General features: G+C 42.7%; 1 protein-coding gene, 1 long non-coding RNA gene and 1 pseudogene across 3 annotated transcripts in view; 2 read left to right on the top strand and 1 right to left on the bottom strand.

Moving 5' to 3' along the window:
- LOC147340787 (protein FAM209-like) overlaps positions 1 to 26,686 on the bottom strand; it is an 87,723-nt gene that overhangs the window by 21,681 nt on the left and 39,356 nt on the right. The window lies entirely within an intron of this gene.
- Positions 4,395 to 26,686, top strand: part of LOC147340788 (uncharacterized) — a 57,696-nt gene continuing 35,404 nt past the window's right edge. Inside the window, exon 1 of the long non-coding RNA XR_015159052.1 lies at positions 4,395 to 4,493. This is a non-coding gene — a long non-coding RNA (uncharacterized LOC147340788). The remainder of the gene's footprint in view (positions 4,494 to 26,686) is intronic.
- Positions 9,314 to 17,076, top strand: LOC147340789 (protein FAM209 pseudogene; annotated as a pseudogene). Its single transcript, XR_015159492.1, has 2 exons — positions 9,314 to 9,456; positions 16,337 to 17,076. The product of XR_015159492.1 is annotated as a protein FAM209 pseudogene (transcript).

Raw genomic sequence — 26,686 nt, 5'->3', positions numbered from 1 at the left:
ATATGAATGACAAACATATTTCTTACTGTAGATCATGACCCAAAATGTTGGAGTGTACTAATGGGTGCTATGTTCCATTTAGAAACACTGGTATCCAGAGAAATCACCTGTCAGGTCCCAGCCCAGACAATAAATGGCCAACAAGAGAATGGAGTAGGATCCATTTCTCCTCTTCACGTCTCTGCCATGCTGTGCTTGGGTTGACAGAGTTGGTTGTTTTCTGATTAGAATGAGTTCTGATACCTTGTAATGGCCCTGGCCTGAGATGTAAGGGCAAGGCAGGATATTGCTACAGGTATCAGGCTAATTGCTTTGACCCCCATTAGACAGAAAATGCATCTGGGTGAATGACAGTGTTTAGTTGCTCTTGATTAGCGAATGCTTTGTAAATACAATTTGCTTGTCTCCTTCTCTCAGACTTTGATACTTATTTTACCACTTGAAACTCTTTTGTTGCCTTTGTGAAATCAAAAAATAAGCTTAAAATTGTGTTTAAATTCACATCAGCCAAGGTCAGTGTCTTCTTACTCCCTACTTGGTATGTGAAGGGCATTAGCACTCCTAAACCTTTCCCTACACGCGCCATCTAAAGGGAGCCGAAACACCTGGACTCCAGCCCACTGTGGTCCTGGGAATAGCTTCCTTTGGCAGTGAGGCTTTCTCAGAGCAGCTTCTGTTAACTGCAGGCCTTGCTGGATTCCCCTGCCCTACTACTTCAGAACTCCCTATCTGCTTTATATTTTCTCTGTGCTACTTATCAAAACCTATCATGTTATATTGTAAAGAATAAACAATGTACAAAAATAATCACGTATATCCAGATATTGTTTTCTAGAAAGACTGGAAATCAAATTTTATGTAAAGTCTTCCACTTTTTTAATGTTGCCAGGTCTTCCTATTTTTTTCTAGAAAGCTTGGAAACTGAATATTTCTATAAAATCTTCTGATTTTTAAGTGTTGCTTACCAGATCAAAACAATTTTAAACAGTATTTGGGCCCAAGAAAATACGTTCCTGGCCCAAATTTGGTTTGTGGATCACCAGTTCGTGGAACACAGGGTCTATGAGAGGCTTTGTCATGGGACATCGACTAGTGAGGAAGGAAGTACAGCCTCAGAGAGGCTGGTCACCTTCCCTGTGGTCACACAGCTAGATAGGATCAGAGCGGGATCTTGAACCCACCTTTCTTGCTTCTTAGTGCTCTCTCTCATTCACCCCGTGCCTGCTGGACTGCCCCACTTCTGCTGAGGATTGAGCCACGCTGGCCTTTGTGGAGGACAACGTTTTGTTCAGTCCCAAGTGTCCTCCTCACAGGGGATATAACACAGTCATCACCACCCATCTGATAAGCACCAGGCACTTCTCGGCACAGAGTGTGTGAATTTACCTGCCTTCCCAATCTCAACCGTGGATATGGCCTCTTGTCACTCTTTATTGCTTTCGCTCCAGTGATAGGATCAAGACAAGGTCTTTATAGGAATGTTATTAGCATTACTCCCAGCCAGCGGTACCTTCCAGTAGAATCAGTGTGTTCTAGGATAAAGAATCTGGGGCTTCGAGTCCAGAGGGCTGGGCTGAATTCTGAGATGTGTGACCTGAGACAGCTTACTTAGCCTCCCTGGCCTTCAACTTACTTTACTGTGAAAATGAGAAAAGTAAAATCTTGTTTGTCTCCTTTGAAGCAAAAGTGAGACAATATGTATGAGACCTATTGGAAAAGACAATGTTTTACAGCTGTGAGGTGAGATTATCATTATGAAATCAGCAAAATAATTACTGAGCACCTACTAAGGGGAAGCTAAGAGACCATTTATTCAGGGCATGCCAAGAAACTCAAGACCTAGCTGCCTCTGTGAGCTCTAGTCTAACTGAGAAAAAGGGACATATGTGAGTTGAAGGAGAGCCAGCACTACCAAGCCAGAGATGATCAGGCTGAATGAAATGTACAGGCTGTATAATAAGAGAGATTGTGGTGGAAAGGGCTGATCACTGAAGGATTCCTGGAGGGAGTTGCATTTGAGCTGTGTTTGGAAAAAAAAATTAGTAGGATTGTGGTGAAAGAGGAAAGAAGGACATTCTAGAAAGGGACAACAGCACAGTTATCTATGTTGGAGACCTAATCTCCATAGAGTGGAGGGTTCAAGTAGTGACTGGCAGATAATCACTTCTTCACTTGGCTGGAATACAGAAGAGACAATCAAGAAAAGTATGATTCTCATGAAATCAAAATAGAGTCCAGGTGGGGCAGTGGACATGGTTGATTACGTTACAGAAGGGGCTGATACTGTACAATGGTCATAATAATAGTTCCCACTTTAAGGGACTGTTCTGAGCATTGAAGGAGGTCATGTTTTGGAAACAGCACAGAACCTTATACAAATAAATGGTAAAGAATCTGCCTGCAGTGTGAGAGACCCGGGTTCAATCCCTGGGGTAAGAAGATCCCCTGGAGAAGGGAATGGCAAGCCACTCCATTATTCTTGCCTGGAGAATCCCATGGACAGAGGAGCCTGGAGAGCTATAGTCCATGGGGTCACAAAGACTCAGACATGACTGAGTGACTAACACATATTATACATGATTAGGACTAAAGAAATGTTAGTTGTCATTCTCATCGTAATCATTTTTCATCTTACATTGATGTCAGGGGGTAAAAACATGGCCTTTGAATTCTGCCTGATATTAGTTGTATCACCTTGGGCAAGTCATATCACCTCCCTGTTTCTCAGTTTCCTGGTCTTTAAAATGGGAGTAATACTAGTGCCAACTGAAAAGGCTATTGTGAGCTTAAATGAATTAATCCAAGTAAAGTGCTTATCCCCATGCCTGGCACAAGGAAAGCACTCAGTAGATGTTAGCTATTACAATGACGATGGCTAGGTAATGCAATATGATTGCATAAAAAAAATTGGGGAAATGGAGAAACAAACAAAATCACCTGGAATCCTACTACTAAGATACAACTGCTTGTTATTATTGTGAGATCTGGTTCTTAAATCTGAAATGTCTTTTATTGAGAAAATTAAAACTTCTGAAAATGATGTCAATTTGGGATGCACTAGTCATTTCGTTCAGAGAAGGCAATGGCACCCCACTCCAGTACTCTTGCCTGGAAAATCCCATGGATGGAGGAGCCTGGTAGGCTGCAGTCCATGGGGTGGCTAAGAGTTGGACACGACTGAGCGACTTCACTTTCACTTTTCACTTTCATGCATTGGAGGAGGAAATGGCAACCCACTCCAGTGTTCTTGCCTGGAGAATCCCAGGGACGGGGGGGCCTGGTGGGCTGCCGTCTATGGGGTCACACAGAGTCGGACACGACTGAAGCGACTTAGCAGCAGCAGCAGCACTCATTTGGTTAAATATTTACTGAGCACCTACCATCTGCTACTGATATTCCAGAGGTTGAGAGTTAGCCAAAAACAGGACATACAGGATCCCTGCTTATACTTATAGCCCATTAGATGAGGATAGGAAACAAAACTAAATAAGTCAAATAAAAATATAAGATAAGCAGTGAGTTTTGCCCACCCAGGTCTTGGATAACAATAAGCAAGAGGGGACAGCCTCAGTAGTTCCTGTCCAGCTGTCCTTACCACTCTGTAGACCACAGAGAGAGGCTCATTGATCCAGGGAGGACATGGCGATCTCATAGGAGAAAGATGTAATCTTTTAAAGCTGAAAGGGCCCTGGTTACTGTGATTCTGCCACTGGGTATCTGTTCATCCATCCTTGTCTTAAAATAACAGTCTTACCAGGCTACTCCACGTCCTGCAGGACCCTCTCAAGGTCAGAAATCCTTTTTTGACAGGTTTACTGAAAAATCTGCCTCCTTGCTACCACTAGGTGGCAGTAGTCCTAGTTCTGTCACCTGAGCAACCCAGTTAAGTACGTATATGGGAATGCTTCCGAGATTTGAAAGCATGCGGGTATCCTATATGGGATGTTTCTCTTTTTTAGACCCTGTGTCTCTGGTCCCTTCAAGAGCCACTCTTGTTATGGGATGGTTTTCAGCTCCTTTGTCAAGTTCGTGACCATCCTCTGGAGATGTTTCCCTTTGTTAATGATCCTCTTGCAATGTGGGGCATAGATTGGAACAGGAGACTCTGGGAGAGAACAGCAGAGACTGAAGTGTGACAATTATATTCTGGGGTCTAGAAACCATACTTTAATTAATACAACCTAAAATGTGCTCCATTTTTAGCAGCTACATAATTTAGTTACATTATGCTATGGGTCAACTTGAACTGCTAGATCTTTTCTGAATTGCCTGTTTTTATGTGACCTGCTGCCAAGCCATGCTTCCCTTATTCTGGCCTCACAAAATAGACTTTTAAATTTTTGAGAATATTTTTCTTTATCTTATAATTTTCACCTTATTTCTTCTTTTAATTTTAGCCCTGTACTCCAGCCATTCTGAGCTCATTTTGAATCTCAGTTCTGTTCTTCAACAAATTTGATATCCCCGCCAGTTTTGGGTCATCTTCAGACGTGGTAAGTACGTTTTCTGTGTCATCTAAGTCTGGGATCCCCAGCCTCTGGGCCACAGACTGGTACCTCCTGTCAGATCAGCAGCACCATTACATTAGAAATAAAGTGCACAATAAATGTTATGCGCGTGCTTCATCCTGAAACTATTTCGCCCCCCAACTCCCTAGTCCATGGAAGAATGGTCTTCTGGGAAATCAGTCCCTGGTGCCAAAAAGGTTGGGGATCACTGATCTAAGTTACTAGTAAAAGTGGAAAAGCCCTGTGGCCTTTCTCTGGTGACTTTTCTCCTGCTTGCTACCTATGTTTTGTGTAAAATTTTTGATCAATTGCCAGTCTATTTCACCTGTGTTATAACCTGGTTAATATATCGCTGTCTTGTCTTAAGTCATTTGTGGGAAAGTGGTAGGATATAATTTCAGATGCACTGCTGAACCTAAGATATGTTGTAGTTACAAAAGTCAGGATGGATGGAAGGTGATCCAAGAAAGTTTCTTTTGTTTTGTAAAATGGAAACTATTGTACTTTTTCCAATGATAAAAGTAATATAAGCATGTAAAGGTCAGCAGCATTCAAAAGTATATGAATTAGAAAGTCCTTCTGTAATTCTTTGTGATGACCAACTTCTGGATAACTGTGGTTCGTGGTTTTGTGTATTCATAAACACAGATCTGTGATATAAATCGAATCATGCTACAGAGAATGTTGTGTGACCTACTTTTTTACCTTATAAGCTTTTGGAAATGTCTTTCTTTGTCAGAATATATAGTTTCACTTCATCCTTTTGAACAACACAGTGTTCTTTTCTGCAGATGCATCCTAACTTAACTCATCAATCCCATATTGATGGAGGTTTACATCACTGGCAAATTTTTGCTGTTGTGTAAGCAGTGATGCATGATGAACTTTCTTTGCTGGCTTGAGATGTGGTGTTGGTTGCTGGGTTTTGCCTCCCCTGGATTCCCTGTCCGTCTGGGATCTTGTTTTCAATGTTATGAATGTCAAAGGCTGCTTCTACCGAAGACATAAACTAAAGAAGGGTCTGCCAACTCCTTGCTCATCATGTTTTGAGTTTGCAAATCTAAACCTTATCCTTCTTTGAAGGGTAGTTAAAGATGTTTGAACTCTCTGGGGCCTTAGGAGAACCAAGAACCAAGGTACCCCAAGACCAAGTCTGGAGTGATAGACAGGTTCTCCCCATCACATACCGCCAGCTCTGCCAAGTGAGGCCAGTTGCCAGGCCCTGTATAGTTTCTTTCCTTCTCATCTTCACACTTTCTCTCTTCCATGGAGTCTTCCTCCCTATACACATGTACCTCCCAGACTAAGTTAGAAGCCACCTGCTCTGAACTTCCAGAACATGTTAAGAGTGTGGGCTTGAGAGTCAAACCTGTGTTTGAATATCACAGCTGTACCTTCCCAGTTCTGTTATCTTATATAAGTCACCTATCCTTTCAGGGCCTGATTATCCTCATCTGTAGAATGGAAATAAAACTATATAAGATATTTCAAAACACCTAACCCAATGCCTGGCTGATATAAAGCACTTAATAAATGTTAGCTGCTATTATAGCATCATGGGTGATCATATTACCTATTCCATAGACTTATGACTATTACAGGAGAATGTATGTAAAACTTAACACAGTGCTTCACATACATTGAGTGTTAAATAAATGACAATTATTTATTGTATTTCTATCTCCCTTTGGATACTTAACCTCAATATATTTTGTGTGATTTCTGTTTGTGTTCATGTCTTGATCTCCTCCTCTAATGTATAAGCTCCCTTGTGAGCTGAGTTCTCTCTCTCCCATTCTCTCTTTCTTCTCCTCCCTAGCACCTAGCACCCTACCAACTAGAAAGCATAAAAGACCCAGTGCTGGGGATTAGTGGGGCTCTTTAAAATTTCGATGAATGAATGCTGCTATCACATCTTAAAATCTCTTTATCACTGTATTGTGTTCTTGTTAGTAACCATCTTTCCCATTAACTGATCAAGGGGGCCTTACTGATCAAGGGGGCCTTGTCCGTAGGGCTGGACATGGCATACATATTCCAACCACTGAGCCACTGGTCACAGAGCTAGCAATCTATGGAATCATAGCTTTGGGAAGGTTTCCAGAAAACAGTGGCCTTGAGTCTGTGTTTATCTGGGCAGAATTTGTATTTTGCTCTCAGGTTTCTGTCTAAATGGAAAGGGACATCAGGCACCAGCTTAGTTTAGGTCACCCTGAAGTTGTTTCTCTTCTTTCACTCATGCCCTCCACATAGCAGCAAGAGCTATATTCAGTTCAGTTCAGTTCAGGTGCTCAGTCGTGTCCGATTTTTGCAACCCCATGAATCGCAGCACGCCAGGCCTCCCTGTCCATCACCAACTCCTGGAGTCCACTCAGACTCACGTCCATCAAGTCAGTGATGCCATCTAGCCATCTCATCCTCTGTCATCCCCTTCTCCTCCTGCCCCCAATCCCTCCCAGCACCAGAGTCTTTTCCAATGAGTCAACTCTTCGCATGAGGTGGCCAAAGTACTGGAGTTTCAGCTTTAGCATCATTCCTTCCAAAGAAATCCCAGGGCTGATCTCCTTCAGAATGGACTGGTTGGATCTCCTTGCAGTCCAAGGGACTCTCAAGAGTCTTCTCCAACACCACAGTTCAAAAGCATCAATTCTTCGGCGCTCAGCCTTCTTCACAGTCCAAATTTCACATCCATACATGACCACTGGAAAAACCATAGCCTTGACTACACGGACCTTTGTTGGCAAAGTAATGGCTCTGCTTTTCAATATGCTATCTAGGTAGGTCATAACTTTCCTTCCAAGGAGTAAGCGTCTTTTAATTTCATGGCTGCAGTAACCATCTGCAGTGATTTTGGAGCCCCCAAAAATAAAGTCTGACACTGTTTCCACTGTTTCCCCATCTATTTCCCATGAAGCAATGGGACCAGATGCCATGGTCTTCATTTTCTGAATGTTGAGCTTTAAGCCAACTTTTTCACTCTCCTCTTTCACCTTCATCAAGAGGCTTTTTAGTTCCCCTTCACTTTCTGCCATAAGGGTGGTGTCATCTGCATATCTGAGGTTATTGATATTAGACAATAGTAAATCAGATCATCTTGGAAGAAAAGCTATGATGAACCTAGACAGCATATTCAAAAGCAAAGATATCACTTTGCCGACAAAGTTCCGTATACTCAAACTATGGTTTTGCCAGTAGTCATGTATGGATGTGAGAGTTGGACCATAAAGAAGACTGAGCATCGAAGAATTGATACTTTTGAACTGTGGTGCTGGAGGATACTTTTGAGAGTCCATTGGATAGCCAGGAGATCAAACCAGTCAATCCTAAAGGAAATCAACCCTGCATATTCATTGGATAGACTGATGCTGAAGCTGAAGCTCCAATACTTTGGCCACCTGATATAAAAAACTGACTCACTTTCAGTTAGGTGTTTTGAAATATCTTATATAGTTTTATTTCCATTCTACAGATAAGGATAATCAGGCCCTGAAAAGATCGGTGACTTATTTAAGATCACAGAACTGGGAGGGTACAGCTGTGATATTCAAACACAGGTTTGACTCTCAAGCCCCGACTCTTAACAAGTTCTGGAAGTTCAGAGCAGGTGGCTTCTAACTTAGTCTGGGAGGTACATGTGTACAGGGGGGAAGACTCCATGGAAGAGGGAAAAGAGCCTGATGCTGGGAAAGATTGAGGGCAGGAGAAGCAGGGGGCAACAGAGGATGAGGTGATTGAATGGCATCATCAACTTAATAGACATGAGTTTGAGCAAACTCCAGGAGATAATGAAGGACAGGGAAGCCTGGCATGCTGCATTCTATCATGCTGGAAAGAGTTGGACATGACTGAGCAACTAAACAACAAGAAGGAGGGGGAGGAGAGAACTTGGAGACAATAAGTATAAACAGCTGCTTCAAGGTTTTAATATAAGGAGCAGGGCAGCAGTGGGGCAGTAGTAGTATCTGGAGGTGGGGTTAGAGTTGAAGAGAAATAAATAATATGAATGATCTAGTCTCAGACCTCAGAATGTAAGTTCCTTGAGGGCAGGGATTTTGTCTCATGTGTCTGTGCCACCTCCCACAGTGCCTAGCACGGAGTTGGAATTCCATAACTGTTGTTGAGACATAGAGAGAGACTTGTGGTTGTTGAAGGGAGGGAATGAGGAAGGGACACATTAGGAGTTTGGAATTAGCAGATGTAAGCTCTAATATATAGGATGGGTCAACAACAAGGTCCTACTGTATAGCACAGGGAACTATATCCAATATCCTGTAATAAGCCATAATGGAAAAGAAGATGAAAAAGAACATACATATCTATATATAACTGAATCACTTTGCTGTACACCAGAAACTAACACAACATGGTAAATCAACTACATACTTCAATGACAATGAACATTTTAAAATCTTGTTGATTAAGTGAATGATCAAATGTTTGAAAGAATTAATGGAACTAGGGACTTCTCTGGTGATCTGGTGACTATGACTCTTTGCTCCCAAATGCAGGGATCCAGGTTTGATCCCTGGTCAGGGAACTAGATACTGCATGCCTGAACTAAGATCCCACATGATGCAATTAAGACCCAATGCAGCCAAACAAATAGTAAACAGAAAAAATCAACGGAAGTAAATGTTAAAGCATTGAATAAGAAGTAATAGCAGGATAAAGTGGCAGGTGAATTGCATAGAACCTTGGCTTGAGTCCCAGTCATTCCTGCCACACTCCTGGCACACCAAGCTTACCTAAGAGCCAGACAGCCTAGACATGGGTTGGCATGACACAACTCCCTTTGCTGAGAGGGCATGCTGTATCTCTGCAATCCTCTGCTCCACGAAGCAGACAGGCTTTGGGACTGTAAGAACTGGGTGCAGCCAGATGAGACAGCAAAGCTCAGGAGCGTGCCAGAAGAGAAACCCCTGTGCTTCATCACCATTCTCTGGGCGTGGTCAATCTGTAGCACAGGGCACATTTGAGACATGGGTCGCAGTGCTATCCCAGTCTGCCCCTCCTGGCTGGAGGGTGATTCATAACCTCCTGTTGCTCATGCCAAGGAATAGCTAAACCAGAGTCCAAGGAGAAGCCGATGGCCAAGCAGCCACCAGAAGCCTTGGACCTGGCTCCTCCCAGTTGCCACATTGCATAATCCTCACAGAGTAAGGTGATGGTCAGCGCACTGGGGCTTCCCCCAGGGTTCTTGTGACTCAGCCGTTGCTGGAAAGATGGCATGGCCCAGTATCGGACTAGCACACAGGAGGCACTTTTGAATGAATGGACCCTTTGGGACTCTGGGAACTAATACGAATGGTGAGGAAAGAGTGCTTCTTTATCCATGCCTTCCCTGTCATCTCACTCAGTGCCCAGACATAGTCCTGTGCAGCGATACAGCCACAGGCAAGAGCATGTCCTGGGCTGGGAAGAAAGGATGTAGTTAGTTGGCAGTACCCCCAGACAGACCTTTTCCATCTCCCCACCTGGCACCTGAAGAGTCCACTATCGTGTCAGGTCTTAGGAGTCCAAAGAGTTTATTTCAACCCGCATTGACCTAACACTTAATCTGAATCACATCCTGTGTATTTTCTCAAAGTTGTTACTATAATAATAAAACAACAACAACAACTAATAATAATAATTGCAGCTGACACACATTGAACACCTACTATGGGCCAGCCACTGGACTAAGCACTTTATATATATTATCTGTTGTACTCCTTACGGCACACATGTGAGGTAAATGCTATTTTTAAAAATTGAACTGTAAATTGATTTACAATGTTGTATTAGTTTCAAGTATAAGGTAAAGTTAATCAGTTATAGAGATATATAATATATAGTCACTCTTTTTTAGATTGTTTCCTCATATAGGTTATTACAGATTATTGAGTATAGTTCCCTGTGCTATACAGGAGGTCCTTATTGGTTGTTTAATTTATATACAACAGTGTGTACATGTCAATCCCATCCTCCTAATACTATTATTGTCTCTGTTACACAGAAAAAGTTCAATCTATGAAGGGAAAGAGTTGAAATTCAAGTCCAGGTCTGTCTCACGACAGAATCAGTTCTGCATGGTTCTCTACTATAGCATCAAAGTGCTCTTTCAAAAGTAAATCAGATAAAATAATTCCTTGGCTTGACAGCCTCCAGTGGTTTCCCATCACATGTAGAACCAAAGCCGACTTTCTTCCTGGGCCATCAAGGCCTGGCAGAACCCAGGCTGTACCTTCCTCCCCAGCCTCTGCCTCCTTTCCCCACCCCTGTAAAAAACTGTGTTCCAGGAACCGCATCAGTAGCCAGGCTCTGTACCAGCAGCCGTGATCTGCTATGAGTATGTTTGGTAGGCTGGCTTGGGTGCCTACCCTTGCTCACAGTGTTACCTCCCTTGGAAAATACCTCCCATGGTTCAAACAACCATCCCAGAAGCCCTGTCGGTATAAGGTGGAAACTGCCTATGGTTGTCAGTATGACCACTGTTCCGTGGAGAGTTGCTGGGCTATCTTAGAACGCTTGTTCTCTCTTTCTCACTTGTGCTGGAAGATTCTAGAAGGTTGAGAGTATCCCAGATCCTCTCCAGTACCAAGAAGAGTGTGATGCTAAGAGATAAATCTAAACAGCACTGGACTAGGAAAGATATGACCTATATCTTACTCCAGCTTTCTCGCTCAGTAGCTTAGGAGGCCTAAGGTGAATCTTCACTTTTCTAAGCCTCAATTTCTTTCTTCTTCTTCTTCTTTTTTTTTCTGTTGTTTTTTATTTTTTGGCCATGCCATGCAGCTCGTGGGATTGTAGTTCCCTGATCAGGGATTGAACCCTGGGTCACAGCAATGAAAGCACTGAATTCTAACCACTGGACCCCAGGGAACTCCCTAATGCTCAATTTCTTTATTGGTCAATGAAAGTCATAATATCTGCTCTTGAGGGGTTGCTCTGAATATCTAATAAGATGACTTATTGGATAGTGTTCTGGAAAGTTGAGTGCTTACTATGTTTCAGATATGGCTCCAAGCTTCTTGCTCCAAATACCCAACCTTAATTTAACCATGAGATAACATCAGACAGGGCTTCGCAGGTGGCGCTGTGCTGTGTTGTGCTTAGTCTCTCCGTCGTGTCTGACTCTTTGTGACCCCATGGACTGTAACCCACCAGGCTCCTTTGTCCACGGGGATTTTCCAGGCAAGAATACTGGAGTGGGTCAGGTGGTGCTAGTGGTAAACAACTTGCCTGTCAATGTAAGAGACGCAAGAGACACGGATTTGATCCCTGGGTTGGGAAGATCCCCTGGAGTAGGAAAAGGCAACCCACTCCAGTATTGTTGCCTGAAAAACACCATAGACCAGAGCCTGGAGGGCTACAGTTCACGGGGTCACAAAACATTGGACACGATTGAAGCAGCTGAACACATTAAGCTGCTCACCTGTATTACCTCCATCATTCCCCAGAAAAACACTACTGTATTACTAGTAATCGTATGTCCACTTTGCAGATGAGGAAAATGAGGCACAGAGAGGTTAAGAGGTTTGTTCATCATTACCTAGCTAGTAAGTGTCAGAGCCAAATTGAGAATCCACCAATCTGACTTCAGAACCTGTGGCCTGAGCCATTTACTTTCACATGAAAGGTAAAATGTTTTGTTTGGGTGAATGTTTTATCTGTTCTGGTGGCTCCAACGGAATACTGTAGACTGAGTGACTTATAAACAACAGAAATTTATTTTTTGTAGTATAAAGTTCAAGGTACCAGCAAATTTAGTGAGGCCACTCCTTGGTTGTGGATGACCATCTTCTCGCTATAATCTCACGTGGCAGAGGGAGACAAAGGAGCTCTGTGGGCCTTTTCTTATAAGGGCACTGTCCCATTTATCAGGTTTCCATCCTCATTGCCTGATTACCTCTCAAAGACCCACATTCAAATACCACCACATTGGGGATTAAATTTCAACATACCGATTTTGAGGGGATACAAACCTTCAGTCTATAGTAGGTGGGAGGTTATTATTATTTTTTTAAAGTAGCAATACTTTTTCTATCATTTTCTCTAAGTGTTATAGCATTTTTCCTCTCACTGGGCCCTATGCTATTTGGGTTCCTTCACCTGTTGTTGTTTAACTTTGTGGTAGGGAACCTTCTCCCTACCCAGTTTGCTTACTTCCTTCTTCCTCAAAGGTATAAGAGGTTCCCAACGAATGTGATGTTCCAAGAACATAATCTTCCCATGGTCAGAAAGGAGTGCAAGTGCCTGGGGTCTGATTCCTTTGTGTCTTCACGAGTACTGAGCACCTCCCATATGTCAGGGCCTGATCTAGTCAACTGGGGCTACGGCAAGGAACAATCAAAATACCCCACCCTGCACAACTTCACTTCAGTGGTATTCTTGCTTCAAATACCCAACCTTAATTTAACCATGAAATAACATCAGACAGGGCTTCCCAGGTGACTCCATGGTAAAGAATCCACCCTCTAGTGCAGGGGGTGTAAGATATGCAGGTTCGATCCCTGGGTTGAGAAGATCCCCTGGAGGAGGGCATGGCAACCCACTCCAGTGTTCTTGCCTGGAGAATCCCATGGACCGAGGAGCCTGGAGGGCTACAGTCCAGGGGGTTGCAAAGAGTCAGACACGACTAAAGCGACTTAGCATGCACACAGAGGACCTGCCATTGACCTCTGTTTCCAGCTGAGTCAGTGACGGCAGAAGCATGAAGGGAAGGAAAAGAGCAGGGAAGTGAAATCACTGAAATCTAGAATCCTTATCCAATTTCTGGTGAGGAAACAAATCATTATTAAGCACCATAATGAGTTTCTGAATCTCCTGTGCTTGATTCCTCACAAATCAGTGAACTCTAATTAATGCTGAGTGTGGTGGTAACACCACAGCCAGAGCCATCTTCATGATTTTGCCTTAATAAGTGTCATTGGCAGCATAGAAGGGTGGTCTGATTTTTCTTGTCCTAATAAGTGGAACTGAAAAAGTCCAGAGCATTATTCTGGTTTCATTTATGTGTAGTATCAGAAGTCCCCGAGTCATCCAATTAGCATCATTTGGATATTTGGGGCCTAGTAGTGCATGCAGAACGGAGAAGGCGATGGCACCCCACTCCAGTACTCTTGACTGGAAAATCCCATGGACGGAGGAGCCTGGTAGGCTGCAGTCCATGGGGTCGAGAAGAGTCGGACACAATTGAGCGACTTCACTTTCACTTTCATGCATTGGAGAAGGAAATGGCAACCCACTCCACTGTTCTTGTCTGGAGAATCCCAGGGATGGGGGAGCCTGGTGGGCTGCTGTCTATGGAGTCACACAGTCAGACATGACTGAAGTGACTTAGCAGCAGCAGCAGCAGCAAGGCATGCAGTAAACAGAGCGTGAGCAATCTTGCCACATGGGAAGCAGCCTCTAGGCCTGATGTGTACCTGAGAAAAACGGGCTGAGTACCAGATGGGGTCCCTGGAGCCTCCCCAGCTGGCAGCCATGGCCCAGGATGCTCTCTCGCCCATGCAGGAGCAGAAATCCACATAGGGAAAAGCAGCCTACTGATGGGAGGCTTGTAGACAGCAGTGTTTTCAGAACATCTCAGCTCATCCTGAGATCCACACCAATGTGGTGGCCTTGTTCTTACAGTGTGATAAAGATGGAATGAGAGGATCTAGTGGATAGTGTTCTCAAAAATGTGAAATATCCATTTCTGTAAGGTATTGCTATGCACGCATGCTAAGTTACTTCAGTCGGGTTTGACTCTTTGCAGTCCTATGGATGGTAGCCCGCCAGGCTCCTCTGTCTATGAGATTTTCCAAGCAAGAATACTGGAGTGGGTTGCCATTCCCTTCTCCAGAGGATCTTCTCAACCCACAGATTGAATCCTGTGGGGTCGAATTCCAGCCTCTTACATGTCCTGCATCGGCAGGCAGGTTCGCTACCACTAGAACCGCCTGGGAAGCCCTAGTGTCACTACATATGTATTACCATTATTGTTCTTATGCACCATGGGAGGAATTAAGAAAGTAGGACATCTGCAACCATAGTGTTTTCAGCATTCCTGCATCTCTAATGTTATAGAGGAGGCCATTATCCTCTTTTTGAGAAACAACAGCTACCATGTTAAGCACTTACTATGTGCCAGGAGTAAAGGCTTGCATACATGATCTCATTTAGTCCTCACAGCAATCCCATGAAGTAGGTACTGCTTCTCCATTTTAAAGTCGGGTATGTGAGGCTCAGAGATGTTAACTAACTTGCCCAAGGTAACACAATAAGTCGTTAGCATCAGAGTTTACCGGCAGGAGACTAGCTCTAGGATTCTGTATCCTTATCTCAGTGCTAAAAGGCGTTTGAAATAGCACATGCAAGACACACATACCCCCAAGTGGTAGATGTGGATCTCTAAGAGGAAGACAACAGTTTCACCCTTTGGGCTCCATACAGGGCTGGCTGTAGAAGAAGACCCCCAAGCAAGTGGACCACTCCAGCTGGGAGTGATTGTGGAGAGAAGTGGGCACTTGGATGCTTGGGGGTGGGGTGCTGTGGGAGTATCTGGCTTCCCAATTGGGAAGACTAGGCTCAGGACAAGAGTCACAGACCAACTCTGAATTGCAGAAACATCCAGAGTAGCAGTCACCAACTTCATCGCATCCTCGTGCCTGTTGGGCAGCTACAGGCACAGAGAGGTGCTGAGGCTTGCCTAAGGTCACACAGCTCGCAAGAGGGCAGGTGCACTGTAGAACCCTGGTCTTCAGGCTCCAGTTCGGTGCTCTTGCTGCCACTCCACTCCCACTGGCCCCTCAGGTTCAGTGCACAGCAGTCAGAGGGAAGCCACGTCTTTGTGAGTGAAGCCATTGTCTGGATGGTGGTTCTCAGTATTGCTCAGAGACCTGCAGAAGTGGCAGTCTTCAAGTCCCACCCAGGACTGACTGGGGACTGAGATCCAGCAAAATGGGACTTTGCAAGCCCTCTAGGAAACCCTGATACACACTCAAGTGTGAAAACCACCGGCCCAGACAGAAAGGCACAGTGCCGAGTGCTGCAGCCATAGACGTGCATTCGGATCTTCAACTCGCACAGCACAAAGAAGGGTCGTCTTCCTAGAGAAGGACAGTGAAAAGGAACACAGCTCTCAAGCCACACCTGCAGAGCAAGGTCACCTTCCAACACATGTGGCGGTTAGACATGCACAGACGGGGAGGAGGAGTGCAGCCAGTACTTGCTCATCCACACGTGCATCAGAGACAGTGTAGTTTTGCCAACTCAGCAACTCCCCAGAGATGTGCCAGTTCCACTGCTTGTTGCCCAGGAGGTGCATCCCTGCCCTCTGGGAAATTGCCATGCAGGATCATAGAACCTCTGATCTGGGAAGGATCTTAGAGAGTACCTACCTCATTGCCCACCCCTACTGCATCACTGGTGATGCCCCTGATTTTCCTTCTCCAGAGGAACCTGGCAGGCTACAGTCCATGGGGAGGCAAAGAGTCAGACAGGACTTAGCACTGAGCACAATCATTTTTAGGACAGTGGTAGGCCGCACAAAACATCAGTGGCTCCTAGTTTGTGGCCTCTGGTTTGATATCTTTCTTTCCCACTTGGCTGTCTGCTCCACAGGGGCACATGCCCCTGGTTCTGCTCTGCTCACCACAGTGTCTGGATTCAACAAATGGAAAAATAAAAATAGAAAATGGACCCACCCTCCCAGTAGAACACCAGGTTCAGAAAGAATACACTGGCATGGGGATGGCACTCTGTCACTCGCCTCTTTTTCAATTGCCCACTGGAAATGGCCCCATGTCCCTTTAAGCCCTACTCCCGGTTGACCCCTGCAGGCCTCCTTACCCTCTGCCCTGAAGTCATACCCTGGCCACATGGGTTCTGGTGGGGGTGGGGCCCTCTGTGACGTCACCAAGGGCCCAGCCCTGCCTGGTCCTCAGTCTCCAGGTGCCAGCGCAGACCAGCGCACCAGGAGCCACTTGGTCTCAGCTCACGATGCGCTCTGTAATATGGTTATTTTTTTGGCCTACGTTTATCTCGTTTGTCTTTGCCTATGTGTTTTATGTTCTGAGAGATGAAGCCGAAGAACTGCCGAGGATGGTGCCCAGTGGAAGGCACTTCCGCGTTCGGCAGAATCAACCAGAGTATGCCCCAGGCTGGTTTGGGAGCAAGTGGCACTGGCTGTTAATCTTCCTCATGTTTTTGGTGATCCTGAAGTTTCCTGGAGGCGATGATGAAAGTAATGCGGGCACTCCTCCTGGCCGTCAGGGCTGTTCATCTGGCTCTCCAGGAAGAAAAAAGATAAGGGATTCCCCCTACAAAGACTCTATGTGCGGTGCCTTAACCCAGTCCGAGACGTCACTGATGAACCTTATGTCCAGGGTGAAGAATATGAAACTCACTGCGGCAACCGGTGATCAATGCCAATGTCCCAATATCGAGGTTCCTGGTGACGCACGGAATAATGTTACAATACTTGAGGTATGGGACACCGGAGACCCCGATGAAGTGGATTTTCACATCAAAGAAGAAGAGGAGTAGTTGAGTGTTGACAAAGTGTATCCAAACTAATAAAAGTATTTTGCAGCAAAAGGAAAAATGCCTCTGATATTTTTTATTCGTGCTACAATTTTACCTTTTCCAGAATGTGGTATAATTGGTATCATGCAGTGTTTTCCAGACTGAGAGACCTGCGTTCGATCCCTGGCTTGGGAAGATCCCCTGGAGAAGGGAAAGGCTACCCACTCCAGTATTCTGGCCTGGAGAATTCCATTGACTGTACAGTCTATGGAGTCACAAAGAGTCGGACACGACTGAGTGACTTTCACTTTCACAGTGTATACCCTTTCCCAGAGTAGCTTATTATACTTTATAACATTCATTAAGGTATCATCCATTTATTTTTGTGATTTGATAGCCCATTTCTTTTTATTCTTGAATAATATTCTGTTATATTGATGTTCTGTAGTTAGTTTAAACATTCTGCTAGTAAAGGACATTGTGGTTGCCTCCAATTTGTGTGTGTGTGTGTGAGAGAGAGAGAGAGAGGGAATGAGTTAAGCTTTATAAAATTCATGTCCATGTTTCTGTGTGGGCATTAGCTTTCAAATCATTTGGTGAACTATCTAGGAGCAAAATTGCTAGATCATAGAGTATGACAATGTTTAGCTATGTTAGACATTCCTTCCAAACTGACTGTACCATTTTGCATTCCCACTAACAACAAATGAGAGTTCCTGTTGTTTCTCATCTTTGCCAGTAACTGGTTTTGTCAGATTTTTGTATTTGGCCATTTCAAAGGGACTAGATCTGATAAATAGAATGCCTGATGAACTATGGACTGAGGTTCGTGACACTGTACAGGAGACAGGGATCAAGACCATCCCCATGGAAAAGAAATGCAAAAAAGCAAAATGGCTGTCTGGGGAGGCCTCACAAATAGCTGTGAAAAGAAGAGAAGTGACAAGCAAAGGAGAAAAGGAAAGATATAAGCATCTGAATGCAGAGTTCCAAAGAATAGCAAGGAGAAATAAGAAAGCCTTCCTCAGAGATCAATGCAAAGAAATAGAGGAAAACAACAGAATGGGAAAGACTAGAGATCTCTTCAAGAAAATCAGAGATACCAAGGGAACATTTCATGCGAAGATGGGCTTGATAAAGGACAGAAATGGTAGGGACCTAACAGAAGCAGAAGATATTAAGAAGAGATGGCAAGAATACACAGAAGAACTGTGCAAAAAAGATCTTGACGACACAGATAATCTCGATGGTGTGATCACTCACCTAGAGCCAGACATCCTGGAATGTGAAGTCAAGTGGGCCTTAGAAAGCATCACTATGAACAAAGCTAGTGGAGGTGATGGAATTCCAGTTGAGCTATTTCAAATCCTGAAAGATGGTGCTGTGTAAGTGTTGCACTCAATATGCCAGCAAATTTGGAAAACTCAGCAATGGCCACAGGACTGGAAAAGGTCAGTTTTCATTCCAATCCCAAAGAAAGGCAATGCCAAAGAATGCTCAGAGTACCACACAAGTGCACTCATCTCACACGCTAGTAAAGTAATGCTGAAAATTCTCCAAGTCAGGCTTCAGCAGTACATGAGCCATGAATTTCCAGATGTTCAAGCTGGTTTTAGAAAAGGCAGAGGAACCAGAGATCAAATTGCCAACATCTGCTGGATCATAGAAAAAGGAAGAGAGTTCCAGGAAAACATCTACTTCTGCTTTATTAACTATGCCAAAGCCTTTGACTGTGTGGATCACAATAAACTGTGGAAAATTCTGAAAGAGATGGGAATACCAGACCACCTGACCTCCCTCTTGAGAAACCTGTATGCAGATCAGGAAGCAACAGTTAGAACTGGACATGGAACAACAGACAGGATCCAAATAAGAAAAGGAGTACATCAAGGCTGTATATTGTCACCCTGCTTATTTAACTTATATGCAGAGTACATCATGAGAAACGCTAGACTGGAAGAAGCACAAGCTGGAATCAAAATTACCGGGAGAAATATCAATAACCTCAGGTATGCAGATGACACCAACCTTATGGCAGAACGTGAAGAGGAACTAAAAAGCCTCTTGATGAAAGTGAAAGAGGAGAGTGAAAAAGTTGGCTTAATGAGGTGGATGAAACTGGAGCCTATTATACAGAGTGAAGTAAGCCAGAAAGAAAAATACCAATACAGTATACTAACGCATATATATGGAATTCAGAAAGATGGTAACAATAACCCTGTGTACGAGACAGCAAAAGAGACACTGATGTATAGAGCAGTCTTATGGACTCTGTTGGAGAGGGAGAGGGTGGGAAGATTTGGGAGAATGGCAGTGAAACCTGTATAATATCATGTATGAAACGAGTTGCCAGTCCAGGTTCGATGCATGATACTGGATGCTTAGGGCTGGTGCACTGGGACGACCCAGAGGGATGGTATGGGGAGGGAGGAGGGAGGAGGGTTCAGGATGGGGAACACATGTATACCTGTGGTGGATTCATTTCGATATTTGGCAAAACTAATACAATTTTGTAAAGTTTAAAAATAAAGTAAAATTCAAAAAATTTTTCAAAAAAAAAGCTCAACATTCAGAAAACTAAGATCATGGCATCTGGTCCCATCACTTCATGGGAAATAGATGGGGAAACAGTGGAACAGTGTCAGACCTTATTTTTGGGGGCCCCAAAATCACTGCAGATGGTGATTGCAGCCATGAAATTAAAAGACGCCTACTCCTTGGAAGAAAAGGTATGACCAATCTAGATGGCATATTCAAAAGCAGAGACATTACTTTGCCAACAAAGGTCCGTGTAGTCAAGGCTATGGTTTTTTCCAGTGGTCATGTATGGATGTGAGAGTTGGACTGTGAAGAAAGCTGAGTGCCGAAGAATTGATGCTTTTGAACTGTGGTGTTGGAGAAGACTCTTGAGAGTCCCTTGGACTGCAAGGAGATCCAACCAGTCCATTCTAAAGGAGATCAGTCCTGGGTGTTCTTTGGAAGGACTGATGCTAAAGCTGAAACTCCAGTACTTTGGCCACCTCATGCGAAGAGTTGACTCCTTGGAAAAGACTCTGATGCTGGGAGGGATTGGGGACAGGAGGAGAAGGGGATGACAGAGGATGAGATGGCTGGATGGCATCGCTGACTCGATGGACGTGAGTTTGAGTGAACTCCGGGAGTTGGTGATGGACAGGGAGGCTTGGCGTGCTGCAATTCATGGGGTTGCAAAGAATCGGACACGACTGAGCGAGTGAACTGAACTGAACTGAACTGAATTAGTGTGTAATGGTATCTCATTGTTTTGTTTTCACCAGTCTACTCTGAAAAGTTATCTTAATTCCATATTTCCATTGTAGCATTTCCATTGTGTTTTATTACCATAAATTCTTCAGGTGTTTTATCTTTAATCTGAGGTTTCAATAGATCATCTGCTCAGGGAAACTTCTGCTGCTGTTTATACCATCAGTTATTACTTTGCTAAATTAGTCCTCTAATAATTTTTTCATGAACGACTCATAACTTTAAATCATGTATATTGGAAAATACTTATTTTTAATTGACAATACTGACTACATTTTCTTTTCTTGAGTATTGCTTTGTCCACTAAAGTTTAGTGGCTCCACACAAAAGTTTAAGTTCAGCATTAACTTCTTCCTTTTTTTTTTTTTTTGGTTTGATTGTCTTATATACTTGCTAGATGGTAACCAAAGTTATATTAGTACCAGTTGCAGTTGCAGTACTACGTTTACCCTGGAAGTTTTACTTACAAGCATATATGTATTTTATCAGAATATTGACTTTATCTTATGTCTTCTTTGTATGGTTTTGAGAAGCTATATGCTCATTATTCAAGTATTTTTATAGTTTGTGCCTTTTCTCCACTGAGATTCAAATGAATCCATTTATATAATGTTAGATAGAGGGAATAATCATAAAATATGTTGATATAGTTACTAAGGGAGATATATTTTTAAAAGAACAGTAACTAAACTATTTGCTATTTGCTAGCAAAAATAATTTTCTCTCAGTGTATTTTGTAATTATGAAAGTCCAATTATTCTTGCATATAGTCTATATAATCAGAGAAGATATATTAGCAAGGACCTCAATCGAGCATAGATTTATAGAAAATCTAATGTTCGGTTTTAACTAGTCTAACTCAGAGTCTTGTTATGGTTCAGTTATCAACATTCTTGTTTTTCTGTCAGTAAAGAGAATGTGCTAGTTTTCTTGGGGGGAAGACTATTTTAATCAATATTTTCCTATGCTTTTGATTTTCAAGAAAACAGAAATCTTAAGACACTTGTTTTCAAGGGTCTGGTACTGTGCCTAATGAATATTTCTCTAATTAATATGTTATCATTAGTAAAACATACATTCTGTTTACTTCCAACACTGATTTAAAGTGACCTATGATAAAAGATGTATTAAATGTTTGGGATTGACATGTACAGACTGCTATATTTAAAATGGATAACCATCAAAGACCTACTGTATAGCTCAGAGAACTCTGCTGAATACTCTGTAATAACTGAAATGGGAAAAGAATTTGAAAAAGAATAGATATATGTGTAACTGAATCACTTTGCTGTACACCTGAAGCTAATGCAACATTGTTAACTAATTATACTCCAAGATACTACTTTGCCAACAAAGGTCCATCTAGTCAAGGCTATGGTTTTTCCTGTGGTCATGTATGGATGTGAGAGTTGGACTGTGAAGAAGGCTGAGTGCCGAAGAATTGATGCTTTTGAACTGTGGTGTTGGAGAAGACTCTTGAGAGTCCCTTGGACTGCAAGGAGATCCAACCAGTCCATTCTGAAGATCAGCCCTGGGATTTCTTTGGAAGGACTGATGCTAAAGCTGAAACTCCAGTACTTTGGCCACCTCATGCAAAGTGTTGACTCATTGGAAAAGACTCTGATGCAGAGAGGGATTGGGGACAGGAGGAGAAGGGGACGACAGAGGATGAGATGGCTGGATGGCATCACTGACTCGATGGACGTGAGTCTCAGTGAACTCCGGGAGTTGGTGTTGAACAGGGAGGCCTGGCGTGCTGCAATTCATGGGGTCGCAAAGAGTCGGACACGACTGAGCGACTGACCTGATCTGATAAAATTAAAAATTTTTAAAAAGAAAATAAACTTTCATAGAAGACAAAGATAGCAATATAAACTAAAAAACATTGAGAATGAGGCAAAATATTATTGTACTTCACGGTATACTAGCTTTATCAATATAAATATAGTCATTATTTGAAATGGAAGGAAATTAACTCAGCATTGCTCTTTCACATAAAGGCATATAAATGCATATTCAGATATAGATACAAACAATAATGGCATTTTTATCAACCATTCATCTCCTTGTATGTTGTCCATTATAATAGAATCTGTTTGTTGTCTCTCTTAATATAGTGGTATCCTCTTTCATATATCAGATGTTTGTTAAGCACCTACTATGTGTCAGAGTGTTTCAGGCACTGGAGATACAGTGGTAAAAAAATTCCTTGTCCTCATGGAATTTATATTTTATTCTCAATTTAGGTAGAGATAAGCAAAGAAGCCAAATATATCATGTAATCACTAAGGACTATGGAGATAAAACAGGCAGAGGGAAAAAGAACTCAGTTAACTAAACATACATGGAATTAGAAAGAACACTAACTTGTTCTATATTTTTCATTTTTGTCACTAATATAAGAAATCTAAGACTCTGTGGAACTGACATTGAGAAAATCATGCCCAGAATTATATCTTGTTATTAGTCAATGCAGTGTTTAAAGTGGACATGGTGAGTTTTTAGCCACATCTTCAAAATATACATTCTTCATGTATTTTACAGGCAATCTTCTTTTTTAAAGTTGAAATACAGTCCATGGGGTCGGAAAGAGTTGGACATGACTGAGGAACTAAGCACAGCACATAGTTGATTTACAATGTTGTTTTTTTAACTGTTTATATGCAATCTTAACCCTGTTATTGATGACGGATTTCTTTTGCCCTGATGGCTATCTCTTTGTAGAATCTTAATAAGTTTGAAATTAGAAACAAAGACTTTCCTGCAATGCATGTGGTCTTAGTTCTTTTACACATTTCTTATTGGATGTTTTAAGTTATAAAAAAAATAGCACATTAATTTTTTGAAAATGACAACATATCTTATTCAGGAATAACTCTGGAACTTCATGAAAGAAGCTTATTTTCCCACTGTTAATTTTGCATGCCAAAATGCTCATATCATTAGTCATTTCTCCCAAATATATCCTTGCAATTTTTAACTGAACTGAGCCTATGAATTTAGTAATTTTCTAGTAGCAAATAAGATCCTACGGGAATGAGACACCAAGAAAAAGGTGGGGTTGGAGATAGTTTTGAGTATAGGTATAGGCCTAGGATTCAGGATGTTCCATTGTATTTCAAAAATATGTGGGAGATACCAGTTTTGGAAGAACAAGCCTTGTGCACTTTTAAAGTTTGTTTAGTGTTGGCTCGTTTCTGGCTATGCAGTGAAAGTAAAAGTATTAGTCACTCAGTCATGGCCAACTCTTTGTGACCCCATGGACTATAGCCCACCAGGCTCCTCTGTCAATGGAATTCTCCAGGCAAGGATACTGGTTGGGTTTACCATTTACTTCTCCAGGGGATACATACAATGTATATATTTAATATACATATTAAGTAACCAGAAAATGAAAATTCATGGTTGGAGAGAATATTAACCAAGTTTTAATAGTTCTAATGTGAAAGACAATGCCTTTGCTAGCTTGCATTAAGCGATGTGAAATATACTCTATGAAAACATTTCCCAAAGCTGGCCTTTTGTTACAAAAATTTGAGATATGTGCAATTCACACATCTTTGATCAATTTAAGCACATTCTGTCTTACTGGCAGGGACCAAAATCTGTAATCAGACAAGGAGTCCTCTGATGGGGGAGATGATAGAAATGGCAATGATAGTGCACACGGGGTCCTAATTGAGGAATTTTCTAACAGTTATCTAGTAATACGGGGTGCCCTCCATTTGGACTCTGGCAGTAAGTTGAGTATTCTTTGGATCCCAATCAGTGAAGTGAAAAATCATCCAGTTGTGTTTGACTCTTTGAGACTCCATGGACTATACAGTCCATGGAATTCTCCAGGCCAGAATACTAGAGTGGGTAGCCATTCTCCAGGGAATCTTCCCAACCCAGGGATCAAACTCAGGTCTCCCTCATTGCAGGCGGATTCTTTACCAGCTGAGCCACCAGGGAATCCCAGTCAGGATGAGCACAATTCAAAATGTTCTCAAGTCCTGGGCCAGGGGGAATGATCTCATTTGGGACATTATTAAGTTCCTGTGAAGAGGAAAGACATTAACCACTCACAAATATTTTGTCATTGACTAAACTGCAAAGATGTATCTGTTAAAGCCATCCATCTGAGTAGACTAGTTCTCTCAAATAGTAAAGACTGTCAATACATCCTAAAAGCGAGTCGATATGTCAGGCATTGACAGAGCTGCTTTGAAGCCAAATGATCTGCTTTGTGCATTCACCTTTCTTCCAAAATATATTCACCAACACATGCAAATCTGGACTCGGCCTCCTCTGATGGAGCCTTTTCAAAGTAAACTGAGTTTCTTTGGCTGCAGTGACACAGACGTTTGGGTGGGAGGAGGGGTGGAGGTGATGGTGGCCATGCTATTTCAAGGCTGGGGAAATGGGTGACCCAGCTAACTAAATGACATGAACTCCCTCACAGACATGCCAGGCTTCCCCTTCATCTGCTCATGGCTGGAAACAGAAGAGCTCCATTGAATCAATTAAAGCAACAAGTTAGATTGACCCAAATTCTTTCAGGAAATGCAAAAGCCTGCTGGCTCCTGGGATTAGCTGGAGTTTCCCAATTGCTCCCCATCTGTACATCACCTTTGGGTCCACTCTAGCTGTGGATGGCTACATCTGCTCACCTCAGTGGCTTGTTTTCCAAACCAAGGTAATTTGAGAACCGCCTAGTTCTAATCAAGCTTCTTTGAACTCTGGAGACACTTTGTGGCCAGCCCAAAGAGAAATTTGGCCTTCTTCTGAATTGATTTGCTGCATCTCTGGCATTCTTTTCCACCACCTGCCCTTGCTCTTCTGTAATTCCAGGTGTTGTAGCCAACTTGTTAGACGCAGCTTTGTGGAGAACACAGCCCAGAGCAGGTACCATTCAAGGCTTCATTTCTTATAAAGAAAGAAGGATGGGGCCAAGTGGCTGTAGGGGAAATAGCAGCATGGAAAAATAACTGTTTTTTTCCCATCAGGGTAGTGGCATCAGAAGAAGTGAAGAAAGGTCCAAGAACCTTATAGGCAATGACTGATGGCAGAACTCAGATTAAAGGAGACATGGGGCTTAGACAAATTATACTCAGGGCTCACTCTTTCAGCAACGGTTCCTACCCCTGTGATCTCTAGGGACCACAGAAAAAGCCTATGGCACACAGGTTCTTAAACCTGGCTGCACATTAGAATCTCCTGGAAAGCCTAAAACTGTATAGCACAGGGAGCTCAGCTCAGTGCTGTGATGACCTAGGTGGGTGGGATGTGGGGAGGTGGGAAGGAGGTTCTAGAGGGAGGGGGTATGTGTGTATATATATAGCTGCTTCACATTGTCGTACAGCAGAAACTAACACAACATTGTAAAGCAATTATATTCCAATGAAAATTTATTATAGGCACAAGCCCCTCCCTCAGAGAATTGTTCTTAATCAGTGTGGGGATAGGACCATGGCATCGGCACTTTAAAAGCTCTCCAGATGAAAACCAGAATTGCCATAAAGGACATCATTGAGCTGATTGACCACATTTGAGTATGGACGTTTTATTAGATCATATTGCTGTGTCAATGTTAAAACTCCTGAACTTGATAACTAGATTGTGGTTACCTAAGAGGATGTTCTTGTTCTTTTTTTTTTTTTTTATTGAAGGATGTTCTTGTTCTTAGGAAATACATGCTACCATATTTAGGAGTGAAGAACATGATGTCTGCAATTTAGGTGAATGGATTAAAGGGGGAAATACCATGTAGAAACATAACAAGGGATGGATACAGTAAGTGGCAAAATGCTAACATTTGGCAAATCTGGGTGAGGGCTTACCCTGCTGGCAAGGGTTCCTTGTACTATTCTTAGAACTCTTCTGTTAGTTTAAAATGACTTCCAAAAAAAAAACAAAACAATTCTAAAAAGTACCCCAGATGAAATAATGTACAACAACATTTAGAAACTACTAGATTCAGAAAAACAGAGAATGAGTACCTATTAAACAGCGGTTACAGTGCAAGCCTTTCTGAGTCACTGTCCTACACCAGTTCATCTCTCTTCTTTAATGGTCATGTAAATCTTCTGGGAGTCTGGTTAAAAACTGTTTCTGATTCAGAAAGTCTGAGCTGAGGCCTGAGATTCTGCATTTTTAATAGACTCTCTGGTGATGCCAGTGCCTCTGGTCCATGGGCCACACCTAGAATAGCAAAGCTCTACGACTGAATCACCCTGCCATCCACCTGTCAATCAATCAACATGTTTTTTTGGAACCATCTCCTCTGGGCTCAGCAGTGTAGGAGAATCCCAAGCTCTGGGATCTAACCCCTGATGATCTGAAGTGGAACTGATGTAATAATAATAATAGAAAGAAACTGTACCACTAATGTAATATGTAATGTACTTGAATCATCCAGAAACTGT

The sequence above is a fragment of the Bos grunniens genome, chromosome X, assembly GCF_055505025.1.
Source record: "Bos grunniens cultivar Pamir isolate PY7600 chromosome X, Bosgru_T2T1.0, whole genome shotgun sequence".
Taxonomy (NCBI): domain Eukaryota; kingdom Metazoa; phylum Chordata; class Mammalia; order Artiodactyla; family Bovidae; genus Bos; species Bos grunniens.
The sequence above is the reverse complement of the archived record's forward strand: the minus strand, read 5'-3'. Positions and strand labels throughout refer to the sequence as shown.